This window comes from Oncorhynchus keta, unplaced genomic scaffold (assembly GCF_023373465.1).
Source record: "Oncorhynchus keta strain PuntledgeMale-10-30-2019 unplaced genomic scaffold, Oket_V2 Un_contig_2616_pilon_pilon, whole genome shotgun sequence".
In the NCBI taxonomy this organism is placed as follows: Eukaryota; Metazoa; Chordata; class Actinopteri; order Salmoniformes; family Salmonidae; genus Oncorhynchus; species Oncorhynchus keta.
Window position 1 is genome coordinate 127,079 of NW_026284824.1, and position 27,922 is coordinate 155,000.

Genomic DNA, 27,922 nt, shown 5'->3' on the forward strand with positions numbered 1-27,922 from the left:
TATAGGAGCAGATTATATACAGACACCATTTATATACAGACACCAGTGACTATATTGGACTCCATTTAATAAACCTGACTCCATTTAATAAACCTGACTATCTGACTCCATTTAATAAACCTGACTATCTGACTCCATTTAATAAACCTGACTATCTGACTCCATTTAATAAACCTGACTCCATTTAATAAAACTATGACTCCATTTAATAAACCTGACTATCTGACTCCATTTAATAAACCTGACTATCTAACTCCATTTAATAAACCTGACTCCATTTAATAAACCTGACTCCATTTAATAAACCTGACTATCTAACTCCATTTAATAGACCTGACTATCTGACTCCATTTAATAAACCTGACTATCTAACTCCATTTAATAAACCTGACTATCTGACTCCATTTAATAAACCTGACTATCTGACTCCATTTAATAAACCTGACTATCCGACTCCATTTAATAAAACTATCTGACTCCATTTAATAAACTATCTGACTATCTGACTCCATTTAATAAACCTGACTATCTGACTCCATTTAATAAACCTGACTATCTGACTCCATTTAATAAACCTGACTATCTGACTCCATTTAATAAACCTGACTATCTGACTCCATTTAATAAACCTGACTATCTAACTCCATTTAATAAACCTGACTATCCTAATCAATTTAATAAACCTGACTATCTGACTCCATTTAATAGTATAGTAAAGCCATGTGCAATCAAGACTGACTAAGATCAAGAAATGGTCACGAGGAGAAAATATCAAATCAAATGAATTAAATCAGACCATAGTAACACCAGCCATAATGCACCATAGTAAGCCGTAAAACTCTGTTTACCTGAGTCATGTCCTCTGATATCTCCACTGAGGGGATCTCTCTGCTGTGCAGGCCAATGGGAGTGGTAGTGTGTTCACTACAGTGTCCTGTGTGGTCCTGCAGCTCCAAGTCCTCTGTCCCTGACCCCCCTCCAGCAGAAGCAGCTCTCAGCGCATGGCTCTCCTCTGACAGGTCCTCCTCCTCATAAGGAGCAGCACTGGGTTCACTACACACCGACTCCTGGGACGTCCAGTCAGCCTGGTCCACCGGGACACTCAGTCGGCTTAGAGCAGCGTCGCTCCCAGCACTCCCAGCCGTGTTAACGGTGTGAGAGCTAGCACCTCCTCCCTGCCTTCTGTCTCCAACAGTCTTAATGGTGGGAGTGTTGGGGCTGCTGTAGGTCTGGTAGTCCTGCTGGGCCAGGGAGGAGGTGGGAGTGATGTCTGGGACAGAGGAACTCATCCTGTGGTTTAAGACATGTTCTGGACACACCTCAGTCTTACTGGGGTTCTTCCTGCCCGTCGGATGGTAGAGAGGAGGGGCTGGGCGCGATGCCGCAGGTGGGACAACACACCGGACTTCTTAGAAGGGGAGTCCATGGTGATGAGCAGGAAGAGGAGGAGAGGGTGTTGATAGTGCTCAGGTCTATTTAGGGTTTAACATCCATCACTGAAAGCTGTGAAATAGAGAGACAGGAAGACGCAATTAGACTGAAACCAAACCGTGAACTGTATGTTGGTCATCATTACCACAATCACATTTTCACTGGTAGGTAGCTAACTACGAAAACGATATACCGACGAAGACTGAGGAGCAGAGAAGAAGTTGATTATTAGATCAAATACCAGGTCATGTTTTACATTAGATCTAGTTCTATGACTGCATTCACCATGAGATGAGGGTGTTCAGCAGACTAAACCTAATAGATTCTATTGGCTGTCGTTCATGTGACATCACAGCAATCTGGACCCTGGATATTCTTCCATCCTTTCACATGTAAACTGTATGTGTGTCATCATCCCACCACTGACAGCAGTCCCAATAGTTCCCTATTACAGTAGTAAAACGAGAAAGACAAAGTACAATAGATTAATCAGTTGATAAGAGCTCAACTTAGTATGGTGCTAACCTCTACCTCTAGTCTGATATCACTGCTGTATCCTGCTAACCTGCTAACCTCTAGCCTGATATCACTGCTGTATGCTGCTAACATCTAGCCTGATATCACTGCTGTGTCCTGCTAACATCTAGCCTGATATTACTGCTGTATGCTGCTAACCTGAAAACATCTAGCCTGATATCACTGCTGTATACTGCTAACCTGCTAACATCTAGCCTGATATCACTGCTGTATGCTGCTAACCTGCTAACATCTAGCCTGATATCACTGCTATGCTATAACTGCTAACATCTAGCCTGATATCACTGCTGTATGCTGCTAACCTGCTAACATCTAGCCTGATATCACTGCTGTATACTGCTAACATCTAGCCTGATATCACTGCTGTATACTGCTAACAACCTAACATCTAGCCTGATATCACTGCTGTATACTGCTAACTGCTAACATCTAGCCTGATATCACTGCTGTATACTGCTAACCTGCTAACCTCTAGCCTGATATCACTGCTGTATACTGCTAACATCTAGCCTGATATCACTGCTGTATGCTAACCTGCTAACATCTAGCCTGATATCACTGCTGTATACTGCTAACATCTAGCCTGATATCACTGCTGTATGCTGCTAACCTGCTAACATCTAGCCTGATATCACTGCTGTGCTAACCTGCTAACATCTAGCCTGATATCACTGCTGTCCTGCTAACATCTGCTAACATCTAGCCTGATATCACTGCTGTATGCTGCTAACCTGCTAACATCTAGCCTGATATCACTGCTGTATGCTGCTAACCTGAAAACATCTAGCCTGATATCACTGCTGTATGCTGCTAACCTGCTAACATCTAGCCTGATATCACTGCTGTATACTGCTAACCTGCTAACATCTAGCCTGATATCACTGCTGTATGCTGCTAACCTGCTAACATCTAGTCTGATATCACTGCTGTATGCTGCTAACCTGCTAACATCTAGCCTGATATCACTGCTGTATAACATCTGCCTAACCTGCTAACATCTAGTCTGATATGACTGCTGTGTCCTGCTAACCTGCTAACATCTAGATTTATATCACTGCTGTATGCTGCTGCTAACATCTAGCCTGATATCACTGCTGTATGCTGCTAACATCTAGCCTGATATCACTGCTGTATCCTGCTAACCTGCTAACATCTAGCCTGATATCACTGCTGTATGCTGCTAACCTGCTAACATCTAGCCTGATATCACTGCTGTATACTGCTAACCTCTAACATCTAGCCTGATATCACTGCTGTATATGCTAACATCTGCTGTATACTGCTAACCTGCTAACATCTAGCCTGATATCACTGCTGTATGGCTGCTAACCTGCTAACATCTAGCCTGATATCACTGCTGTATGCTGCTAACCTGCTAACATCTAGCCTGATATCACTGCTGTATATGCTAACATCTAGCCTGATATCACTGCTGTATACTGTATACTGCTAACATCTAGCCTGATATCACTGCTGTATACTGCTAACCTCTAGCCTGCTAACTGCTAACATCTAGCCTGATATCACTGCTGTGTACTGCTAACCTGCTAACATCTAGCCTGATATCACTGCTGTATACTGCTAACCTGCTAACATCTAGCCTGATATCACTGCTGTATACTGCTAACCTGCTAACATCTAGCCTGATATCACTGCTGTATGCTGCCAACATCTAGCCTGATATCACTGCTGTATGCTGCTAACATCTAGCCTGATATCACTGCTGTATACTGCTAACATCTAGCCTGATATCACTGCTGTATGCTGCTAACCTGCCAACATCTAGCCTGATATCACTGCTGTATGCTGCTAACATCTAGCCTGATATCACTGCTGTATACTGCTAACATCTAGCCTGATATCACTGCTGTATACTGCTAACATCTAGCCTGATATCACTGCTGTATGCTGCTAACATCTAGCCTGATATCACTGCTGTATACTGCTAACCTGCTAACATCTAGCCTGATATCACTGCTGTATACTGCTAACATCTAGCCTGATATCACTGCTGTATACTGCTAACCTCTAGCCTGATATCACTGCTGTATACTGCTAACCTGCTAACATCTAGCCTGATATCACTGCTGTATGCTGCTAACATCTAGCCTGATATCACTGCTGTATGCTGCTAACATCTAGCCTGATATCACTGCTGTATACTGCTAACATCTAGCCTGATATCACTGCTGTATGCTGCTAACCTCTACATCTAGCCTGATATCACTGCTGTATGCTGCTAACCTGCTAACATCTAGCCTGATATCACTGCTGTATGCTGCTAACATCTAGCCTGATATCACTGCTGTATGCTGCTAACCTGCTAACATCTAGCCTGATATCACTGCTGTATACTGCTAACCTGCTAACATCTAGCCTGATATCACTGCTGTATGCTGCTAACATCTAGCCTGATATCACTGCTGTATGCTGCTAACCTGCTAACATCTAGCCTGATATCACTGCTGTATGCTAACCTCTAGCTGATATCACTGCCTGCTAACATCTAGCCTGATATCACTGCTGTATACTGCTAACATCTAGCCTGATATCACTGCTGTATACTGCTAACCTGCTAACATCTAGCCTGATATCACTGCTGTATACTGCTAACCTCTAGCCTGATATCACTGCTGTATACTGCTAAACATCTAGCCTGATATCACTGCTGTATGTTATCTGCTAACATTTAGCCTGATATTACTGCTTTATACTGCTAACCTCTAGCCTGATATCACTGCTGTATACTGCTAACATCTAGCCTGATATCACTGATGTATGCTGCTAATCATCAAAATATGACACTTGCAAGAATATCAATATCATGCTATATTGTGTATAGCAAGAGCAGAAGCTGGTGCGGAACAACACCTTTTTCTAGCTCTGATTTATCTACTGCTGTATCCCTTTGTTTAACATGCAAATGAAGTTACATCCCAATCTGTGCATCCTGCTTGTTCAGCCTGATAACGCCAACACTGCTGATTATAATGGTGACAAGACATCTTGCCTGATATCACTGCTTATGCTGTTATCTAGGGTCAGCAGACTATTTTTTAAATTTTAGATTTTTTTATCATTGCTGTATTTAACCAGGTAGGCTGAGAACAAGTTCTCAGCCTGATGGCCAAGATCAGCATGCAGTGTGAATGACAACACAGAGTTAACCTGGAGTAAACAATTAACAAGTCAATAGCACAGTGATATCATGTGTGCTGCTGAATAATACAATTTTGCAGATTAACACTGGGGTGATAAAATCAGATGATCATGCAGGTAGAGATATCACTAAAAGCTGAGGTAGGTGAAAATGGGTGCTATTTACCCTATGTACAGCTAACGATCGGTTAGCTGCTGATAGCTGATGTTTGAAGTTGGTGAGGAGATAAAAGTCTCCAACTTCTGCGATTTTGCAATTCGTTCCAGTCACAGGCAGCAGATACTCACGAATGAGGTGTTGGCTTTAGGGATGATCAGTGAGATACACCTGCTGGAGCGTGTGCTACGGGTGGGTGTTATCACCAGTGAACTGAGATGCTTTACCTAGCATGGCCTTGTAGATGACCTCTAGCCAGTGGGTCTGAATATCTAGACTGCTGGTATAGGTGCTAGTGACAAAACGGATGGCACTGTGATAAACTGCATCCAGTTTGCTGATATCAATTTTGTAGATGACTGTCTGTAGGATATCAGTTTTACTGGTAAGTTTGGCCGTGAGTGAAGGAGGCTTTGTTGCAGAATAGAAACCCGTCTGATTTGATTTTCGATTGGAGATGTTTGTGTCTCCTCTGTTTTTAGCGTGCTCAGCTATACTAAAAATACTATACATTCCTCTATTTTATAGGCTTGCTTTGTCCCTGCATATCACTGCTTTGTATGTGTGTCTTTATCTCTATCACAGACTCTGCCTGATATCACTGCTGTAAAAATACTGTCTATAACATCTCAGCCTGATATCTCTAACCTGCTAACCTCTAGCCTGATATCACTGCTGTATAGCTGTTAACCTGCTAACATCTAGCCTGATATCACTGCTGTGGCTGTTAACCTAACATCTAGCCTATGTGTTTATCACTGTTCCAGGAGCCTTTGCTCCCACATATGCTGCTAACCTGCTAACATCTAGCCTGATATCACTGCTGTATGCTGCTAACCTGCTAACATCTAGCCTGATATCACTGCTGTATACTGCTAACCTGCTAACATCTAGCCTGATATCACTGCTGTATACTGCTAACCTGCTAACATCTAGCCTGATATCACTGCTGTATGCTGCTAACCTGCTAACATCTAGCCTGATATCACTGCTGTATGCTGCTAACCTGCTAACATCTAGCCTGATATCACTGCTGTATACTGCTAACCTGCTAACATCTAGCCTGATATCACTGCTGTATACTGCTAACCTGCTAACATCTAGCCTGATATCACTGCTGTATGCTGCTAACCTGCTAACATCTAGCCTGATATCACTGCTGTATTCTGCTAACCTGCTAACATCTAGCCTGATATCACTGCTGTATACTGCTAACCTGCTAACATCTAGCCTGATATCACTGCTGTATACTGCTAACCTGCTAACATCTAGCCTGTATGACTGCTAACCTGCTAACATCTATATCACTGCTGTATACTGCTAACCTGCTAACATCTAGCCTGATATCACTGCTGTACCCTGCTAACCTGCTAATATCTAGCCTGATATCACTGCTGTATGCTGCTAACCTGCTAACATCTAGCCTGATATCACTGCTGTATACTGCTAACCTGCTAACATCTAGCCTGATATCACTGCTGTATGCTGCTAACCTGCTAACATCTAGCCTGATATCACTGCTGTATGCTGCTAACCTGCTAACATCTAGCCTGATATCACTGCTGTATCCTGCTAACCTGCTAACATCTAGCCTGATATCACTGCTGTATGCTGCTAACCTGCTAACATCTAGCCTGATATCACTGTTGTATGCTGCTAACCTGCTAACATCTAGCCTGATATCACTGCTGTATGCTGCTAACCTGCTAACATCTAGCCTGATATCACTGCTGTATCCTGTTAACCTGCTAACATCTAGCCTGATATCACTGCTGTATGCTGCTAACCTGCTAACATCTAGCCTGATATCACTGCTGTATACTGCTAACCTGCTAACATCTAGCCTGATATCACTGCTGTATACTGCTAACCTATACATCTAGCCTGATATCACTGCTGTATCCTGCTAACCTGCTAACATCTAGCCTGATATCACTGCTATATACTGCTAACCTGCTAACATCTAGCCTGATATCACTGCTGTATACTGCTAACATCTATCCTGATATCACTGCTGTATCCTGTTAACCTGCTAACATCTAGCCTGATATCACTGCTGTATGCTGCTAACCTGCTAACATCTAGCCTGATATCACTGCTGTATGCTGCTAACCTGCTAACATCTAGCCTGATATCACTGCTGTATGCTGCTAACCTGCTAACATCTAGCCTGATATCACTGCTGTATCCTGCTAACCTGCTAACATCTAGCCTGATATCACTGCTGTATGCTGCTAACCTGCTAACATCTAGCCTGATATCACTGCTGTATACTGCTAACCTCTACATCTAGCCTGATATCACTGCTGTATACTGCTAACCTATACATCTAGCCTGATATCACTGCTGTATCCTGCTAACCTGCTAACATCTAGCCTGATATCACTGCTATATACTGCTAACCTGCTAACATCTAGCCTGATATCACTGCTGTATACTGCTAACATCTAGCCTGATATCACTGCTGTATGCTGCTAACCTGCTAACATCTAGCCTAATATCACTGCTGTATGCTGCTAACCTGCTAACATCTAGCCTGATATCACTGCTGTATGCTGCTAACCTCTAGCCTGATATCACTGCTGTATGCTGCTAACCTGCTAACATCTAGCCTAATATCACTGCTGTATACTGCTAACCTGCTAACATCTAGCCTGATATCACTGCTGTATCCTGCTAACCTGCTAAAATCTAGCCTGATATCACTGCTGTATACTGCTAACATCTAGCCTGATATCACTGCTGTATGCTGCTAACCTGCTAACATCTAGCCTGATATCACTGCTGTATACTGCTAAACTCATTGTTTCTACAGATTTTAAATTAAAAATAAACATTGTTGCTAAAAGTATCATTATATTATTGATCGATATTATTATTTGACTTTTCAGATCGCCCAGTAGTGCTATTTGGACCTGTGACCTGTGATCAAATACAAGCTACAGTTAAAGTCGGAAGTTTACATACACTTAGGTTGGAGTCATTAAACTACTTTTTCAACCACGCCACACATTTCTTGTTAACAAACTATAGTTTTGGCAAGTCGGTTAGGACATCCACTTTTGTACATGACACAAGTCATTTTTCCAACAATTGTTTACAGACAGATTATTTCACTTATAATTCACTATTACAATTCCCTTGGGTCAGAAGTTTACATACAGTGCCTTTAAACAGCTTGGAAAATTCCAGAAAACGATGTCATGGCTTTAGAAGCTTCTGATAGGCTAATTGACATCATTTGATTCAATTGGAGGTGTACCTGTGGATGTATTTCAAGGCCGACCTTCAAACTCAGTGCCTCTTTGCTTGACATCATGGGAAAATCAAAAGAAATCAGCAAATCAAATCAAATTTAATTTGTCACATACACATGGTTAGCAGATGTTAATGCGAGTGTAGCGAAACACAAAAGCAGAGACCTCAGAAAAAAAATGTAGACCTCCACAAGTCTGGTTTGATGGTACCACATTCATATGTACATGTATACGCAAGTATAAACACCATGAGACCACGCAAAAGTATCTATATCCACAGTACAATGAGTCCTATATCGATATAACCTAAAAAGCCGCTCAGCAAGGAAGAAGCCGCTGCTACAAAACCGCCATAAAATGCCAGACTACAGTTTGCAACTGCACATGGGGACAAAGATGGTACTTTTTAGAGAAATGTCCTCTGGTCTGATGAAACAAAAATAGAACTGCTTGGCCATAATGACCATCGTTATGTTTGGAGGAAACAGGGGCTTGCAAGCCGAAGCACACCATCCCAACCATGAAGCACGGGGCTGGCAGCATCATGCTTTGCTGCAGGAGGGACTGGTGCACTTCACAAAATAGATGGCATCATGAGGAAGGAAAATTATGTGGATATATTGAAGCAACATCTCAAGACATCAGTCAGGAAGTTAAAGCTGGACAATGACCCCAAGCATACTTCCAAAGTTGTGGCAAAATGACTTAAGGGCAACAAAGTCAAGGTATTGGAGTGGCCATCACAAAGCCCTGACCTCAATCCTACGGAAAATGTATGGGCAGAACTGAAAAAGCGTGTGCGAGCAAGGAGGCCTACAAACCAGTTACACCAGCTCTGTCAGGAGTTAAACAATTTAAAGGCAATGCTACCGAATACTAATTGAGTGTATGTAAACTTCTGACCCACTGGGAATGTGATGAAAGAAAGAAATGCTGAAATAAGTCATTCTCAACTATTATTCTGACATTTCACATTCTTAAAATAAACTGGCGATCCTAACTTACCTAAAACAGGGAGTTTTTACTAGGATTAAATGTCAGGAATGGTGAAAAACTGAGTTTAATTGTAGTTGGCAAAGGTGTATGTAAACTTCCGACTTCAATTGTACATATGGACACTACCAAAACAAAGGATCTAATGATTCTGTCTCTTCGCAGAAAAATTTGCAGAGCTGGGAAGGTGGTATCCCCCATATAAATAACATTCTATTGGTTGCAAGAATTATCAAATGGCAAAATTCAAAGTTTTGAAACAGGCATCGTTTTGCGTATCAGTTCATAAACCATGAGCCATGGAATCGGTACGTCAAAAATCTCCTCCCAACTATGTTGCAATCTATATGGGGCTATCAGGTAGCCTGGTGGTCAGAGCATTTTCTGCCCCTGAACAAGACACTGTTCCCCGGTAGGCCGTCACTGTGAATAAAAGGTTACATAAGGCACGGCGGTCCTTAAATTAAACTTTTTGATTTATCACAATGTCCTTTAACCAATGTTGGTCTTTAATACAGGGTCGACAGACAAGTTCATTACATTTTCCACTTTACTCTTCCATTTTTTGCGATAATGCTGCAATTAGTTGGTTGTAATTTTGGGTAGAGCAGATGAGAGAGAACTCCACTAGTCCTAATGATATATTTTATGAAGATAACTTTTTAATCAATTAGCATATTTGAGTATTAGTATTATGTGTTGTATTATTTGTTGACTTTTCTGATTAAATTGAAATTGCAACCAACTTTCAACGGCTTGTTTTAAAAATAGCGACATTTGGGAGATTATTTATTTTTTAAATAACTGAAAGTGAGAGGTTGTAATCTGAATAAAGGGGAAAAGGCCATTCTTGAACAAAGGGTGAGACATTCTTTCTGATCTTCTAGAGAACCAGCTTGGATTTAAGTATAACTTCTGTATGACTGAAGCCTTTAGTGAGAGGTCTAATGCTTTAATATTTAATCATTTCTGCCCTCCGAATTCATATTCATTATATAAATAGGCCTGTTAAATTTTGTCTGGCTTGATGTTCCAAATAAAATTGATTAAAAAAAAAAACTGTTCGCTAGGTGTAGGCAACACCATAAGCAAATAGGTAAACTGGGATATGACACATTTTTACACAAATAGACAGGTATTTACCTTTCCATGGTAGCCAGATCTTATCGATGTTAGCTAACTTTCTATTAAAATGTATTGGAGTCAGATCATTTATTTATTTCAGGATATGTATAGCGGGTATATCCACATCACCATCAGACCATTGTATTGGTAAACTACACAGTAATGTTAAAGTTGTATTTTTTGTGATCCAAAACGTAATATTTTGGTTTTAATCCAGAGAGGTTAGAAAAAGTATCTAGATCCTCTATGAGGCTGTGGAGGGATTCTAATTCTATAAGTATCTAGATCCTCGTTGAGGCTGTGGAGGGATTCTAATTCTATAAGTATCTAGATCCTCTATGAGGCTGTGGAGGGATTCTAATTCTATAAGTATCTAGATCCTCTATGGGGCTGTGGAGGGATTCTAATTCTATAAGTATCTAGATCCTCTATGAGGCTGTGGAGGGATTCTAATTCTATAAGTATCTAGATCCTCTATGAGGCTGTGGAGGGATTCTAATTCTATAAGTATCTAGATCCTCTATGGGGCTGTGGAGGGATTCTAATTCTATAAGTATCTAGATCCTCTATGAGGCTGTGGAGGGATTCTAATTCTATAAGTATCTAGATCCTCTATGGGGCTGTGGAGGGATTCTAATTCTATAAGTATCTAGATCCTCTATGAGGCTGTGGAGGGACTCTGATTGTATAAGTATCTAGATCCTCTATGAGGCTGTGGAGGGATTCTAATTCTATAAGTATCTAGATCCTCTATGGGGCTGTGGAGGGATTCTAATTATATAAGTATCTAGATCCTCTATGGAGGGATTCTAATTATATAAGTATCTAGATCCTCTATGAGGCTGTGGAGGGATTCTAATTCTATAAGTATCTAGATCCTCTATGAGGCTGTGGAGGGATTCTAATTGTATAAGTATCTAGATCCTCTATGGGGCTGTGGAGGGATTCTAATTATATAAGTATCTAGATCCTCTATGAGGCTGTGGAGGGATTCTAATTCTATAAGTATCTAGATCCTCTATGAGGCTGTGGAGGGATTCTAATTCTATAAGTATCTAGATCCTCTATGAGGCTGTGGATGGATTCTAATTCTATAAGTATCTAGATCCTCTATGAGGCTGTGGAGGGATTCTAATTCTAAAAGTATCTAGATCCTCGTTGAGGCTGTGGAGGGATTCTAATTTACTACTTTACATCAATGGTAACTATACAGGATTTAATTGCATGGCCTCTAAAGGCACATTTAAAAGTGTCCCATACAATAAGGGGATCTGCTGTACCTATGTTATGTCTGAAAAATGCTAATACATGCTATGAATGTGTCAATAAATGTGTTAATGTTAATATGTTATGAATGTGTTAATGTGTTATGAATGTGTTAATGTGTTATGAATGTGTTAATGTGTTATGAATGTGTTAATGTTAATGTGTTGTGTTAATGTGTTGTGTTAATGTGTTATGAATGTGTTATGAATGTGTTATGAATGTGTTAATGTGTTATGAATGTGTTAATGTGTTATGAATGTGTTAATGTGTTATGAATGTGTTAATGTGTTATGAATGTGTTAATGTGTTATGAATGTGTTAATGTGTTATGAATGTGTTAATGTTAATAAATGTTTTATGAATGTGTGAATGTGTTATGAATGTGTTATGAATGTGTTAATGTGTTATGAATGTGTTAATGTGTTAATGTGTTATGAATGTGTTAATGTGTTATGAATGTGTTATGAATGTGTTAATGTGTTATGAATGTGTTATGAATGTGTTAATGTGTTATGAATGTGTTATGAATGTGTTATGAATGTGTTAATGTGTTATGAATGTGTTAATGTGTTATGAATGTGTTAATGTGTTATGAATGTGTTAATGTGTTGTGAATGTGTTAATGTGTTATGAATGTGTTAATGTGTTAATGTGTTATGAATGTGTTATGAATGTGTTATGAATGTGTTAATGTGTTATGAATGTGTTAATGTGTTATGAATGTGTTAATGTGTTATGAATGTGTTAATGTGTTATGAATGTGTTAGTGTGTTATGAATGTGTTAATGTGTTATGAATGTGTTATGAATGTGTTAATGTGTTATGAATGTGTTAATGTGTTGTGTTAATGTGTTAATGTGTTATGAATGTGTTATGAATGTGTTATGAATGTGTTAATGTGTTATGCATGTGTTAATGTGTTAATGTGTTATGAATGTGTTAATGTGTTAATGTGTTATGAATGTGTTAATGTGTTAATGTGTTAATGTGTTATGAATGTGTTAATGTGTTATGAATGTGTTAATGTGTTAATGTGTTATGAATGTGTTAATGTGTTATGAATGTGTTAATGTGTTATGAATGTGTTAATGTGTTAATGTGTTATGAATGTGTTAATGTGTTATGAATGTGTTAATATGTTATGAATGTGTTAATGTGTTATGAATGTGTTAATGTGTTATGAATGTGTTAATGTGTTATGAATGTGTTATGAATGTGTTATTATTGTGTTAATGTGTTATGAATGTGTTAATGTGTTGTGTTAATGTGTTAATGTGTTATGAATGTGTTAATGTGTTATGAATGTGTTAATGTTAATAAATGTTTTATGAATGTGTGAATGTGTTCTGAATGTGTTAATGTTTTATGAATGTGTGAATGTGTTATGAATGTGTTAATGTTTTATGAATGTGTTAATGTTAATAAATGTGTTATGAATGTGTTAATATGTTATGAATGTGTTAATGTGTTATGAATGTGTTAATGTGTTATGAATGTGTTATGAATGTGTTAATGTGTTATGAATGTGTTAATGTGTTATGAATGTGTTAATGTTAATGAATGTTTTATGAATGTGTGAATGTGTTATGAATGTGTTAATGTTTTATGAATGTGTTAATGTTAATAAATGTTTTATGAATGTGTGAATGTGTTATGAATGTGTTAATGTGTTATGAATGTGTTAATGTGTTATGAATGTGTTAATATGTTATGAATGTGTTAATGTGTTAATGTGTTATGAATGCGTTAATGTGTTATGAATGTGTTAATGTGTTGTGAATGTGTTAATGTGTTATTAATGTGTTAATGTGTTATGAATGTGTTAATGTGTTATGAATGTGTTATGAATGTGTTAATGTGTTATGAATGTGTTAATGTGTTACGAATGTGTTATTAATGTGTTAATGTGTTATGAATGTGTTAATGTGTTATGAATGTGTTTGAATGTGTTATGAATGTGTTAATGTGTTGTGAATGTGTTAATGTGTTATGAATGTGTTAATGTGTTATGAATGTGTTAATGTGTTGTGTTAATGTGTTATGAATGTGTTAATGTGTTATGAATGTGTTAATGTGTTTGAATGTGTTAATGAATGTGTTAATGTGTTATGAATGTGTTAATGTGTTGTGTTAATGTGTTAATGTGTTTATGAATGTGTTAATGTGTTATGTGTTAATGTGTTATGAATGTGTTAATGTGTTATGAATGTGTTTAATGTGTTAATGTGTTATGAATGTGTTATGAATGTGTTGTGTTAATGTGTTATGAATGTGTTAATGTGTTATGAATGTGTTAATGTGTTATGAATGTGTTATGAATGTGTTAATGTGTTATGAATGTGTTAATGTGTTATGAATGTGTTAATGTGTTATGAATGTGTTAATGTGTTATGAATGTGTTAATGTGTTATGAATGTGTTAATGTGTTATGAATGTGTTAATGTGTTATGAATGTGTTAATGTGTTATGAATGTGTTAATGTGTTATGAATGTGTTAATGTGTTATGAATGTGTTAATGTGTTATGAATGTGTTAATGTGTTAATGTGTTATGAATGTGTTAATGTGTTATGAATGTGTTAATGTGTTATGAATGTGTTAATGTGTTATGTTAATGTGTTATGAATGTGTTAATGTGTTAATGTGTTATGAATGTGTTAATGTGTTATGAATGTGTTAATGTGAATGTGTTATGAATGTGTTAATGTGTTATGAATGTGTTAATGTGTTATGAATGTGTTAATGTTTATGAATGTGTTAATGTGTTATAATGTGTTATGAATGTGTTAATGTGTTATGAATGTGTGAATGTGTTAATGTGTTATGAATGTGTTAATGTGTTATGAATGTGTTAATGTGTTAATGAATTATGAATGTGTTAATGTGTTTGAATGTTAATGTGTTATGAATGTGTTAATGTGTTATGAATGTGTTAATGTGTTATGAATGTGTTAATGTGTTATGAATGTGTTAATGTGTTATGAATGTGTTAATGTGTTATGAATGTGTTAATGTGTTATGAATGTGTTAAATGAATGTTATGAATGTGTTATGAATGTGTTGAATGTGTTAATGTGTTATGAATGTGTTAATGTGTTAATGTGTTATGTGTGTTAATGTGTTATGAATGTGTTAATGTTATGTTAATGTGTTATGAATGTGTTAATGTGTTATGAATGTGTTAATGTGTTATGAATGTGTTAATGTGTTTAATGTGTTTGAATGTGTTAATGTGTTATGAATGTGTTAATGTGTGTTATGAATGTGTTAATGTGTTATGAATGTGTTTGAATGTGTTAATGTGTTATGAATGTGTTAATGTGTTATGAATGTGTTAATGTGTTATGAATATGTTATGAATGTGTTAATGTGTTATGAATGTGTTATGAATGTGTTAATGTGTTATGAATGTGTTAATGTGTTATGAATGTGTTTAATGTGTTATGAATGTGTTAATGTGTTATGAATGTGTTATGAATGTGTTAATGTGTTGTGAATGTGTTAATGTGTTATGAATGTGTTAATGTGTTATGAATGTGTTAATGTGTTATGAATGTGTTAATGTGTTAATGTGTTATGAATGTGTTAATGTGTTAATGTGTTATGAATGTGTTAATGTGTTATGAATGTGTTAATGTGTTAATGTGTTATGAATGTGTTAATGTGTTATGAATGTGTTAATGTGTTATGAATGTGTTAATGTGTTATGAATGTTATGAATGTGTTATGAATGTTAATGTTATGAATGTGTTAATGTGTTATGAATGTGTTAATGTGTTATGAATGTGTTAATGTGTTATGAATGTGTTAATGTTGAATGTGTTAATGTGTTATGAATGTGTTATGAATGTGTTAATGTGTTATGAATGTGTTAATGTGTTATGAATGTGTTAATGTGTTATGAATGTGTTAATGTGTTATGAATGTGTTAATGTGTTATGAATGTGTTAATGTGTTATGAATGTGTTAATGTGTTATGAATGTGTTAATGTGTTATGAATGTGTTAATGTGTTATGAATGTGTTAATGTGTTATGAATGTGTTAATGTGTTATGAATGTGTTAATGTGTTATGAATGTGTTAATGTTATGAATGTGTTAATGTGTTATGAATGTGTTAATGTGTTATGAATGTGTTAATGTGTTATGAATGTGTTAATGTGTTAATGTGTTATGAATGTGTTAATGTGTTATGAATGTGTTAATGTGTTAATGAATGTTTATGAATGTGTTAATGTGTTATGAATGTGTTAATGTTTATGAATGTGTTAATGTGTTATGAATGTGTTAATGTGTTATGAATGTGTTAATGTGTTATGAATGTGTTTAATGAATGTGTTATGAATGTGTTAATGTGTATGAATGTGTTATGAATGTGTTAATGTGTTATGAATGTGTTAATGAATGTGTTAATGAATGTGTTAATGTGTTATGAATGTGTTAATGTGTTATGAATGTGTTAATGTTAATAAATGTTTGAATGTGTTATGAATGTGTTAATGTGTTATGAATGTGTTAATGTGTTATGAATGTGTTAATGTGTTATGAATGTGTTAATGTGTTATGAATGTGTTAATGTGTTATGAATGTGTTATTAATGTGTTAATGAATGAATGTTAATGTGTTATGAATGTGTTAATGTGTTATGAATGTGTTAATGTGTTGTGTTAATGTGTTATGAATGTTAATGTTATGAATGTGTTAATGTGTTATGAATGTGTTAATGTGTTATGAATGTGTTATGAATGTGTTAATGTGTTTGTGTTAATGTGTTTAATGTGTTAATATGTTTGAATGTGTTAATGTGTTATGAATGTGTTAATGTGTTATGAATGTGTTAATGTGTTATGAATGTGTTATGAATGTGTTAATGTGAATGAATGTGTTAATGTGTTATGAATGTGTTAATGTGTTATGTGAATGTGTATGAATGTGTTATGAATGTGTTAATGTGTTGTGAATTATGTGTTATGAATGTGTTAATGTGTTATGAATGTGTTAATGTGTTATGAATGTGTTAATGTGTTATGAATGTGTTAATGTGTTATGAATGTGTTAATGTGTTATGAATGTGTTAATGTGTTATGAATGTGTTAATGTGTTATGAATGTGTTAATGTTTATGAATGTGTTAATGTGTTATGAATGTGTTAATGTGTTATGAATGTGTTAATGTGTTATGAATGTGTTAATGTGTTATGAATGTTAATATGTTTAATGTGTTATGAATGTGTTAATGTGTTTGAATGTGTTAATGTGTTATGAATGTGTTAATGTGTTATGAATGTGTTATGAATGTGTTAATGTGTTATGAATGTGTTAATGTGTTATGAATGTGTTAATGTGTTATGAATGTGTTAATGTGTTATGAATGTGTTAATGTGTTAATGTTATGAATGTGTTAATGTGTTATGAATGTGTTAATGTGTTATGAATGTGTTAATGTGTTATTAATGTGTTATTAATGTGTTAATGTGTTATTAATGTGTTATTAATGTGTTATTAATGTGTTTTAATGTGTTATTAATGTGTTAATGTGTTATTAATGTGTTAATGTGTTATTAATGTGTTATTAATGTGTTAATGTGTTATTAATGTGTTAATGTGTTATTAATGTGTTATTAATGTGTTAATGTGTTATGAATGTGTTAATGTGTTATGAATGTGTTAATGTGTTATGAATGTGTTAATGTGTTATGAATGTGTTAATGTGTTATGAATGTGTTAATGTGTTATGAATGTGTTAATGTGTTATGAATGTGTTAATGTGTTATGAATGTGTTAATGTGTTATGAATGTGTTAATGTGTTATGAATGTGTTAATGTGTTATGAATGTGTTAATGTGTTATGAATGTGTTAATGTGTTATGAATGTGTTAATGTGTTATGAATGTGTTAATGTGTTATGAATGTGTTAATGTGTTATGAATGTGTTAATGTGTTATGAATGTGTTAATGTGTTATGAATGTGTTATGAATGTGTTAATGTGTTATGAATGTGTTAATGTGTTATGAATGTGTTATGAATGTGTTAATGTGTTATGAATGTGTTAATGTGTTATGAATGTGTTAATGTGTTGAATGTGTTAATGTGTTATGAATGTGTTAATGTGTTATGAATGTGTTAATGTGTTATGAATGTGTTAATGTGTTATGAATGTGTTATGAATGTGTTAATGAATGTGTTAATGTGTTATGAATGTGTTATGAATGTGTTAATGTGTTATGAATGTGTTAATGTGTTTGAATGTGTTAATGTGTTAATGAATGTTTGAATGTGTTAATGTGTTATGAATGTGTTAATGTGTTATGTGTTAATGTGTTATGAATGTGTTAATGTTAATGTGTTATGAATGTGTTAATGTGTTATGAATGTGTTAATGTGTTATGAATGTGTTAATGTTAATGTGTTAATGTGTTATGAATGTGTTAATGTGTTATGTTAATGTGTTATGAATGTGTATGAATGTGTTAATGTGTTATGAATGTGTTAATGTGTTATGAATGTGTTAATGTGTTATGAATGTGTTAATGTGTTATGAATGTGTTAATGTGTTATGAATGTGTTAATGTGTTATGAATGTGTTAATGTGTTATGAATGTGTTAATGTGTTATGAATGTGTTAATGTGTTATGAATGTGTTAATGTGTTATGAATATGTTATGAATGTGTTAATGTGTTATGAATGTGTTAATGTGTTATGAATGTGTTAATGTGTTATGAATGTGTTAATGTGTTATGAATGTGTTAATGTGTTATGAATGTGTTAATGTGTTATGAATGTGTTAATGTGTTATGAATGTGTTAATGTGTTATGAATGTGTTAATGTGTTATGAATGTGTTGTGTTATGAATGTGTTAATGTGTTATGAATGTGTTAATGTGTTATGAATGTGTTAATGTTATGAATGTGTTAATGAATGTGTTAATGTTATGAATGTGTTAATGTGTTATGAATGAATGTGTTAATGTGTTATGAATGTGTTATGAATGTGTTATGAATGTGTTAATATGTTATGAATGTGTTAATGTGTTGTGAATGTGTTAATGTGTTATGAATGTGTTAATGTGTTATGAATGTGTTATGAATGTGTTATGAATGTGTTAATGTGTTATGAATGTGTTAATGTGTTATGAATGTGTTAATGTGTTATGAATGTGTTAATGTGTTATGAATGTGTTAATGTGTTAATGTGTTATGAATGTGTTAATGTGTTAATGTGTTAATGTGTTAATAATGTGTTAATGTGTTATGAATGTGTTAATGTGTTGTGTTAATGTGTTATGAATGTGTTAATGTGTTAATAATGTGTTAATGTGTTAATGTGTTGTGTTAATGTGTTATGAATGTGTTAACGTGTTAATGTGTTATGAATGTGTTAATGTGTTATGAATGTGTTAATGTGTTAATGTGTTATGAATGTGTTAATGTGTTAATGTGTTAATGTGTTAATGTGTTAATAATGTGTTAATGTGTTATGAATGTGTTAATGTGTTATGAATGTGTTAATGTGTTATGAATGTGTTAATGTGTTATGAATGTGTTAATGTGTTAATGTGTTATGAATGTGTTAATGTGTTATGAATGTGTTAATGTGTTAATGTGTTAATGTGTTATGAATGTGTTAATGTGTTGTGTTAATGTGTTAATGTGTTAATGTGTTATGAATGTGTTAATGTGTTAATGTGTTATGAATGTGTTAATGTGTTGTGAATGTGTTAATGTGTTATGAATAGCCTAAGGACTATTAGTCAAGCAGTCAGCAGCAACATTCATATGGAAATGTACTGAGAATTAAACTGAGGAGGATTCATGTGGTTGGCAGCAATCCCAGATGATGAATGTTCACATGCACTGACAAGTATTGAGTCCAAGAACATTTGGATCTGGATCAAGTTTCTGATAACAACTGGCATGAAGTGACACACCTCCTGTGTCTACATGGCTGGGCCTGGCCCCAGCCCCGGCCCCGGCCCCGGTCCCGGCCCCAGCCCCAGCCCCGGCCCCGGCCCCGGCCCCGGCCCCAGCCCCAGCCCCGGCCCCGGCCCCGGCCCCGGCCCCCAGCCCCGGCCCTGAGTAATCTGCTGTGTCCTTGTGGACAGTGGAACACCTAGACTGCTCCCAAGTGGAACCCTATTCCCTGTATAGTGCACTACTTTTGACCAGAGCCCATAGTGCACTACATAGTGAATAGAGTGTCATTTGGGGTTAGCCTGAAATAAGGGTCTTCGTTCCATTTCACCAGTATTCCTATATACACTGAGAACACAATGAATTATACAGTGCAGGAGCATTCATACTGCTGTTGTTAGTGTTACATTCTGCTAGATCTCCTTCATGTCTGTAATCTCAACATTCATACTGCTGTTGTTAGTGTTACATTCTGCTAGATCTCCTTTATGTGTGTAATCTCAACATTCATACTGCTGTTGTTCGTGTTACATTCTGCTAGATCTCCTCTATGTGTGTAATCTCAACATTCATACTGCTGTTGTTCGTGTTACATTCTGCTAGATCTCCTTCATGTGTGTAATCTCAACATTCATGCTACCTTTGTCACAGCCCAGAAGCTTCTTAAATATTTGCCATGTATCAATATAGAAATGTCACACTTCAGGCCTTCCATTACAATGGAACCATTGTTTCATGAACCTTATCAGTCTTCTGATAAACAAACAGCTAGAGTTCTAGTTTGCCAAAAGGGCAACTTAATGTGAAGTGTTTATCCTTTGGCTAGCCTGGTCCCAGATCTGTGTCTGTTATTACCAACTCCACTTCTCATTGGACAAATATGATGTGAAGTGTTTATCCTTTAGCCTGGTCCCAGATCTGTGTCTGTTATTACCAACTCCACTCCTCATTGGACAAACATGATGTGAAGTGTTTATCCTTTAGCCTGGTCCCAGATCTGTGTCTGTTATTACCAACTCCACTTCTCATTGGACAAATATGATGTGAAGTGTTTAACCTTTGGCTAGCCTGGTCCCAGATCTGTGTCTGTTATTACCAACTCCACTCCTCATTGGACAAACATGATGTGAAGTGTTTATCCTTTGGCTAGCCTGGTCCCAGATCTGTGTCTGTTATTACCAACTCCACGTCTCATTGGACAAACATGATGTGAAGTGTTTATCCTTTGGCTAGCCTGGTCCCAGATCTGTGTCTGTTATTACCAACTCCACTTCTCATTGGACAAACATGATGTGAAGTGTTTATCCTTTAGCCTGGTCCCAGATCTGTGTCTGTTATTACCAACTCCACTTCTCATTGGACAAACATGATGTGAAGTGTTTATCCTTTAGCCTGGTCCCAGATCTGTGTCTGTTATTACCAACTCCACTCCTCATTGGACAAACATGATGTGAAGTGTTTATCCTTTAGCCTGGTCCCAGATCTGTGTCTGTTATTACCAACTCCACTTCTCATTGGACAAACATGATGTGAAGTGTTTATCCTTTGGCTAGCCTGGTCCCAGATCTGTGTCTGTTATTACCAACTCCACTTCTCATTGGACAAACATGATGTGGTCCCAGATCTGTGTCTGTTATTACCAACTCCACTTCTCATTGGACAAACATGATGTGAAGTGTTTATCCTTTAGCCTGGTCCCAGATCTGTGTCTGTTATTACCAACTCCACTTCTCATTGGACAAACATGATGTGAAGTGTTTATCCTCATTGGACAAACATGATGTGAAGCCTGGTCCCAGATCTGTGTCTGTTATTACCAACTCCACTTCTCATTGGACAAACATGATGTGAAGTGTTTATCCTTTGGCTAGCCTGATCCCAGATCTGTGTCTGTTATTACCAACTCCACTTCTCATTGGACAAACATGATGTGAAGTGTTTATCCTTTGGCTAGCCTGGTCCCAGATCTGTGTCTGTTATTACCAACTCCACTTCTCATTGGACAAACATGATGTGAAGTGTTTATCCTTTAGCTAGCCTGGTCCCAGATCTGTGTCTGTTATTACCAACTCCACTTCTCATTGGACAAACATGATGTGAAGTGTTTATCCTTTAGCCTGGTCCCAGATCTGTGTCTGTTATTACCAACTCCACTTCTCATTGGACAAACATGATGTGAAGTGTTTATCCTTTAGCCTGGTCCCAGATCTGTGTCTGTTATTACCAACTCCACGTCTCATTGGACAAACATGATGTGAAGTGTTTATCCTTTAGCCTGGTCCCAGATCTGTGTCTGTTATTACCAACTCCACGTCTCATTGGACAAACATGATGTGAAGTGTTTATCCTTTAGCCTGGTCCCAGATCTGTGTCTGTTATTACCAACTCCACTTCTCATTGGACAAACATGATGTGAAGTGTTTATCCTTTGGCTAGCCTGGTCCCAGATCTGTGTCTGTTATTACCAACTCCACGTCTCATTGGACAAACATGATGTGAAGTGTTTATCCTTTGGCTAGCCTGGTCCCAGATCTGTGTCTGATATTACCAACTCCACGTCTCATTGGACAAACATGATGTGAAGTGTTTATCCTTTAGCCTGGTCCCAGATCTGTGTCTGTTATTACCAACTCCACTCCTCATTGGATTATATTATTATTACAAACATGATGTGAAGTGTTTATCCTTTGGCTAGCCTGGTCCCAGATCTGTGTCTGATATTACCAACTCCACGTCTCATTGGACAAACATGATGTGAAGTGTTTATCCTTTAGCCTGGTCCCAGATCCGTGTCTGTTATTACCAACTCCACGTCTCATTGGACAAACATGATGTGAAGTGTTTATCCTTTAGCCTGGTCCCAGATCTGTGTCTGTTATTACCAACTCCACGTCTCATTGGACAAACATGATGTGAAGTGTTTATCCTTTAGCTAGCCTGGTCCCAGATCTGTGTCTGTTATTACCAACATGATGTGAAGTGTTTAACCTTTGGCTAGCCTGGTCCCAGATCTGTGTCTGTTATTACCAACTCCACTCCTCATTGGACAAACATGATGTGAAGTGTTTATCCTTTAGCCTGGTCCCAGATCTGTGTCTGTTATTACCAACTCCACGTCTCATTGGACAAACATGATGTGAAGTGTTTATCCTTTAGCCTGGTCCCAGATCTGTGTCTGTTATTACCAACTCCACGTCTCATTGGACAAACATGACAATTTCATCAGTGGTGGAAAAAAAAAGAAAATGAAAAAAATAGATCAGAGGCAGTAGGGATGACCAGACATGTTCTCTGTTTAGTGAGTCCTCCAGATCAGAGGCAGTAGGGATGACCAGACATGTTCTCTGTTTAGTGAGTCCTCCAGATCAGAGGCAGTAGGGATGACCAGACATGTTCTCTGTTTAGTGAGTCCTCCAGATCAGAGGCAGTAGGGACGACCAGACATGTTCTCTGTTTAGTGAGTCTGCCAGATCAGAGGCAGTAGGGATGACCAGACATGTTCTCTGTTTAGTGAGTCCTCCAGATCAGAGGCAGTAGGGATGACCAGACATGTTCTCTGTTTAGTGAGTCTGCCAGATCAGAGGCAGTAGGGATGACCAGGGATGTTCTCTGTTTAGTGAGTCCTCCAGATCAGAGGCAGTAGGGATGCCCAGGGATGCTCTCTGTTTAGTGAGTCCACCAGATCAGAGGCAGTAGGGATGACCAGGGACGTTCTCTGTTTAGTGAGTCCTCCAGATCAGAGGCAGTAGGGATGACCAGGGATGTTCTCTGTTTAGTGAGTCCTCCAGATCAGAGGCAGTAGGGATGACCAGGGATGTTCTCTGTTTAGTGAGTCCTCCAGATCAGAGGCAGTAGGGATGTTCAGGGATGTTCTCTGTTTAGTGAGTCCTCCAGATCAGAGGCAGTAGGGATGACCAGGGATGTTCTCTGTTTAGTGAGTCCTCCAGATCAGAGGCAGTAGGGATGACCAGGGATGTTCTCTGTTTAGTGAGTCCTCCAGATCAGAGGCAGTAGGGATGACCAGGGATGTTCTCTGTTTAGTGAGTCCTCCAGATCAGAGGCAGTAGGGATGACCAGGGATGTTCTCTGTTTAGTGAGTCCTCCAGATCAGAGGCAGTAGGGATGACCAGGGATGTTCTCTGTTTAGTGAGTCCTCCAGATCAGAGGCAGTAGGGATGACCAGGGATGTTCTCTGTTTATTGAGTCCTCCAGATCAGAGGCAGTAGGGATGACCAGGGACGTTCTCTGTTTAGTGAGTCCTCCAGATCAGAGGCAGTAGGGATGACCAGGGATGTTCTCTGTTTAGTGAGTCCTCCAGATCAGAGGCAGTAGGGATGACCAGGGATGTTCTCTTGATAAGTGTGTGAATTAGACCATTTCCTGTCAAAATGTAACAAGTACTTTTGGGTGTCAGGTCAAATGTACGGAGTAAAAAGCACATTTTATTTAGGACTATAGTGAATTAAAAGTAAAAGTTGGCAGAAATATGAATAGTAAAGTACTGAAACCCCAAAAAGCAGTAACAGACTGGCATCGAGGCTTCCTTTCAGAACAAAGGGACTGTTTCATTACATCTATATTAGCATCACAATACTTCTGAGACAGGAAGTCTTATCCCGAGTGTGTCTGAACTTAGATGCCTTGAACAACAGCTTCCTAGGATCATCTGGGAGCAGTGTCATGTCCAGTCTCTTCACCACATGATGGAGAAAGTCAAGTCCTACTTTACAGCACAATCAAATGGACAGTAAAAGGACATGTCTGACAGCCATACACAGCAGGAATATAATCCACTGTAATCCCTGTCGAGTAGCGGGACCAGGCAGCTTCTATTATCTGAGCTGAGAGCTGTCCTGTAGTGTATTACAGAGCCTGTGCCCTGCTAGGACAGCACCTGCCCACTGCACCCAGCTGCGGTTAGTCTCCAGAGAAAACAACCACTGGTTATTAAGCCTCTTATACAGCCTCTGGGTTTACGATGCTCTTCAAATGGCACCCGAATCCCTCCACTCTCAGAACACAAGATAAAAACTACAACCTAGAGGGATTGTTCATCTGTCCCCATAGAAACCTTTCAAGAAACCTTGCTGGTTGCAAGTAGAATTGTTTTGGGTTCCATGTAGAACCCTGTCCACAGAGGAACCCAGTCCACAGAGGGTTCTACATGGAACCCAAAATAGTTCTACCTGGAACCAAAAAGGGTTCTCCTAATGGGACAGCCGAAGAACCCTTTTGGATCCCTTTTCTCTAAGAGTCTATATGTCTCCTGACTCTGGTATCTATGAGGTAGAGGTCAGCTCTGTCTCCTGACTCTGGTATCTATGAGGTAGGGGTCAGATGTCAGCTCTGTCTCCTGACTCTGGTAACTATGAGGTAGGGGTCAGCTCTGTCTCCTGACTCTGGTATCTATGAGGTAGGGGTCAGATGTCAGCTCTGTCTCCTGACTCTGATATCTATGAGGTAGGGGTCAGATGTCAGCTCTGTCTCCTGACTCTGGTATCTATGAGGTAGGGGTCAGATGTCAGCTCTGTCTCCTGACTCTGGTAACTATGAGGTAGGGGTCAGATGTCAGCTCTGTCTCCTGACTCTGGTATCTATGAGGTAGGGGTCAGCTCTGTCTCCTGACTCTGGTATCTATGAGGTAGGGGTCAGATGTCAGCTCTGTCTCCTGACTCTGGTATCTATGAGGTAGGGGTCAGATGTCAGCTCTGTCTCCTGACTCTGGTAACTATGAGGTAGGGGTCAGCTCTGTCTCCTGACTCTGGTATCTATGAGGTAGGGGTCAGCTCTGTCTCCTGACTCTGGTATCTATGAGGTAGGGGTCAGATGTCAGCTCTGTCTCCTGACTCTGGTATCTATGAGGTAGGGGTCAGATGTCAGCTCTGTCTCCTGACTCTGGTAACTATGAGGTAGGGGTCAGCTCTGTCTCCTGACTCTGGTATCTATGAGGTAGGGGTCAGCTCTGTCTCCTGTCTCTGGTATCTATGAGGTAGGGGTCAGATGTCAGCTCTGTCTCCTGACTCTGGTATCTATGAGGTAGGGGTCAGATGTCAGCTCTGTCTCCTGACTCTGGTATCTATGAGGTAGGGGTCAGATGTCAGCTCTGTCTCCTGACTCTGGTATCTATGAGGTAGGGGTCAGCTCTGTCTCCTGACTCTGGTATCTATGAGGTAGAGGTCAGCTCTGTCTCCTGACTCTGGTATCTATGAGGTAGGGGTCAGATGTCAGCTCTGTCTCCTGACTCTGGTATCTATGAGGTAGAGGTCAGCTCTGTCTCCTGACTCTGGTATCTATGAGGTAGGGGTCAGATGTCAGCTCTGTCTCCTGACTCTGGTATCTATGAGGTAGGGGTCAGCTCTGTCTCCTGACTCTGGTATGTATGAGGTAGGGGTCAGATGTCAGCTCTGTCTCCTGACTCTGGTATCTATGAGGTAGGGGTCAGATGTCAGCTCTGTCTCCTGACTCTGGTATCTATGAGGTAGGGGTCAGATGTCAGCTCTGTCTCCTGACTCTGGTATATATGAGGTAGAGGTCAGCTCTGTCTCCTGACTCTGGTATCTATGAGGTAGGGGTCAGATGTCAGCTCTGTCTCCTGACTCTGGTATCTATGAGGTAGGGGTCAGATGTCAGCTCTGTCTCCTGACTCTGGTATCTATGAGGTAGGGGTCAGCTCTGTCTCCTGACTCTGGTATCTATGAGGTAGGGGTCAGATGTCAGCTCTGTCTCCTGACTCTGGTATCTATGAGGTAGGGGTCAGATGTAGATCTGTCTCCTGACTCTGGTATCTATGAGGTACGGGTCAGATGCCAGTACTGTCTCCTGACTCTGGTATCTATGAGGTAGGGGTCAGATGTCAGCTCTGTCTCCTGACTCTGGTATCTATGAGGTAGGGGTCAGATGTAGATCTGTCTCCTGACTCTGGTATCTATGAGGTAGGGGTCAGATGTCAGCTCTGTCTCCTGACTCTGGTATCTATGAGGTACGGGTCAGATGCCAGTACTGTTTCCTGACTCTGGTATCTATGAGGTAGGGGTCAGATGTCAGCTCTGTCTCCTGACTCTGGTATCTATGAGGTAGAGGTCAGCTCTGTCTCCTGACTCTGGTAACTATGAGGTACGGGTCAGATGCCAGTACTGTTTCCTGTCTCTGGTATCTATGAGGTAGGGGTCAGATGTCCAGGTCCAGACATACCTGATACTCTACTAGTGGATTATAATGACAGCGGGTCCAATATGTGTTCATCTTAATCTCCTCTTTTCTTTAGTGTCACTTCAGAGAGGATGTCTGCTTGGAAGAATTGAGTTTCCTGTTAATCCAGGACGCAGGGCGAGGGCTCTGACCCAGATGAGGGGATTAGAGGAGGGGAATAAAATGTTGACAGAAACATAGAATAAAAGAGTGTGATGAATAGAGGGGAGGATGATGTTAGAGAGAGATTGGGACGGACAGGAGACTAGTGAAGGTGGGACTGACTGTGACCTCTATCCTGATCTGAATGCCAAATGGCACCAAATTCCCTAGTGCACTATTTTTGATCAGGGCTTGTAGGGGTCAGAAGTCGTCACTGTATTGGAAGTATGCTGTCATTTGGGACAGCTGCCTGTTCTGCTGTCAGATAACAGTCAGTCAACTCCAGACGGGTAATAATAGCATCATACCATCCAACAATGCCTGAAAGGAAGTTGCAACATCCTCTATACCTGCAGTACAGTTGGAAGTAGCTCGTGACAAATGGAATGTAACACAATCTCTTAACAATGCCAACACTGATCAACAAAATGGATGTCCATGCTATCTGACAGCAGTATTCAGTTCAGTCACTAAGCTAACTGACAGCAGTATTCAGTTGAGTCACTAAGCTAACTGACAGCACTATTCAGTTCAGTCACTAAGCTAACTGACAGCAGTATTCAGTTCAGTCACTAAGCTAACTGACAGCAGTATTCAGTTCAGTCACTAAGCTAACTGACAGCAGTATTCAGTTCAGTCACTAAGCTAACTGACAGCACTATTCAGTTCAGTCAGTAAGCTAACTGACAGCACTATTCAGTTCAGTCACTAAGCTAACTGACAGCAGTATTCAGTTC

The 27,922-nt window shown here is 38.5% G+C and overlaps 1 pseudogene; it reads right to left on the reverse strand.

The window, feature by feature from the left end:
* Positions 1-27,922, reverse strand: part of LOC127922535 (multiple C2 and transmembrane domain-containing protein 2-like) — a 147,647-nt pseudogene that overhangs the window by 100,312 nt on the left and 19,413 nt on the right.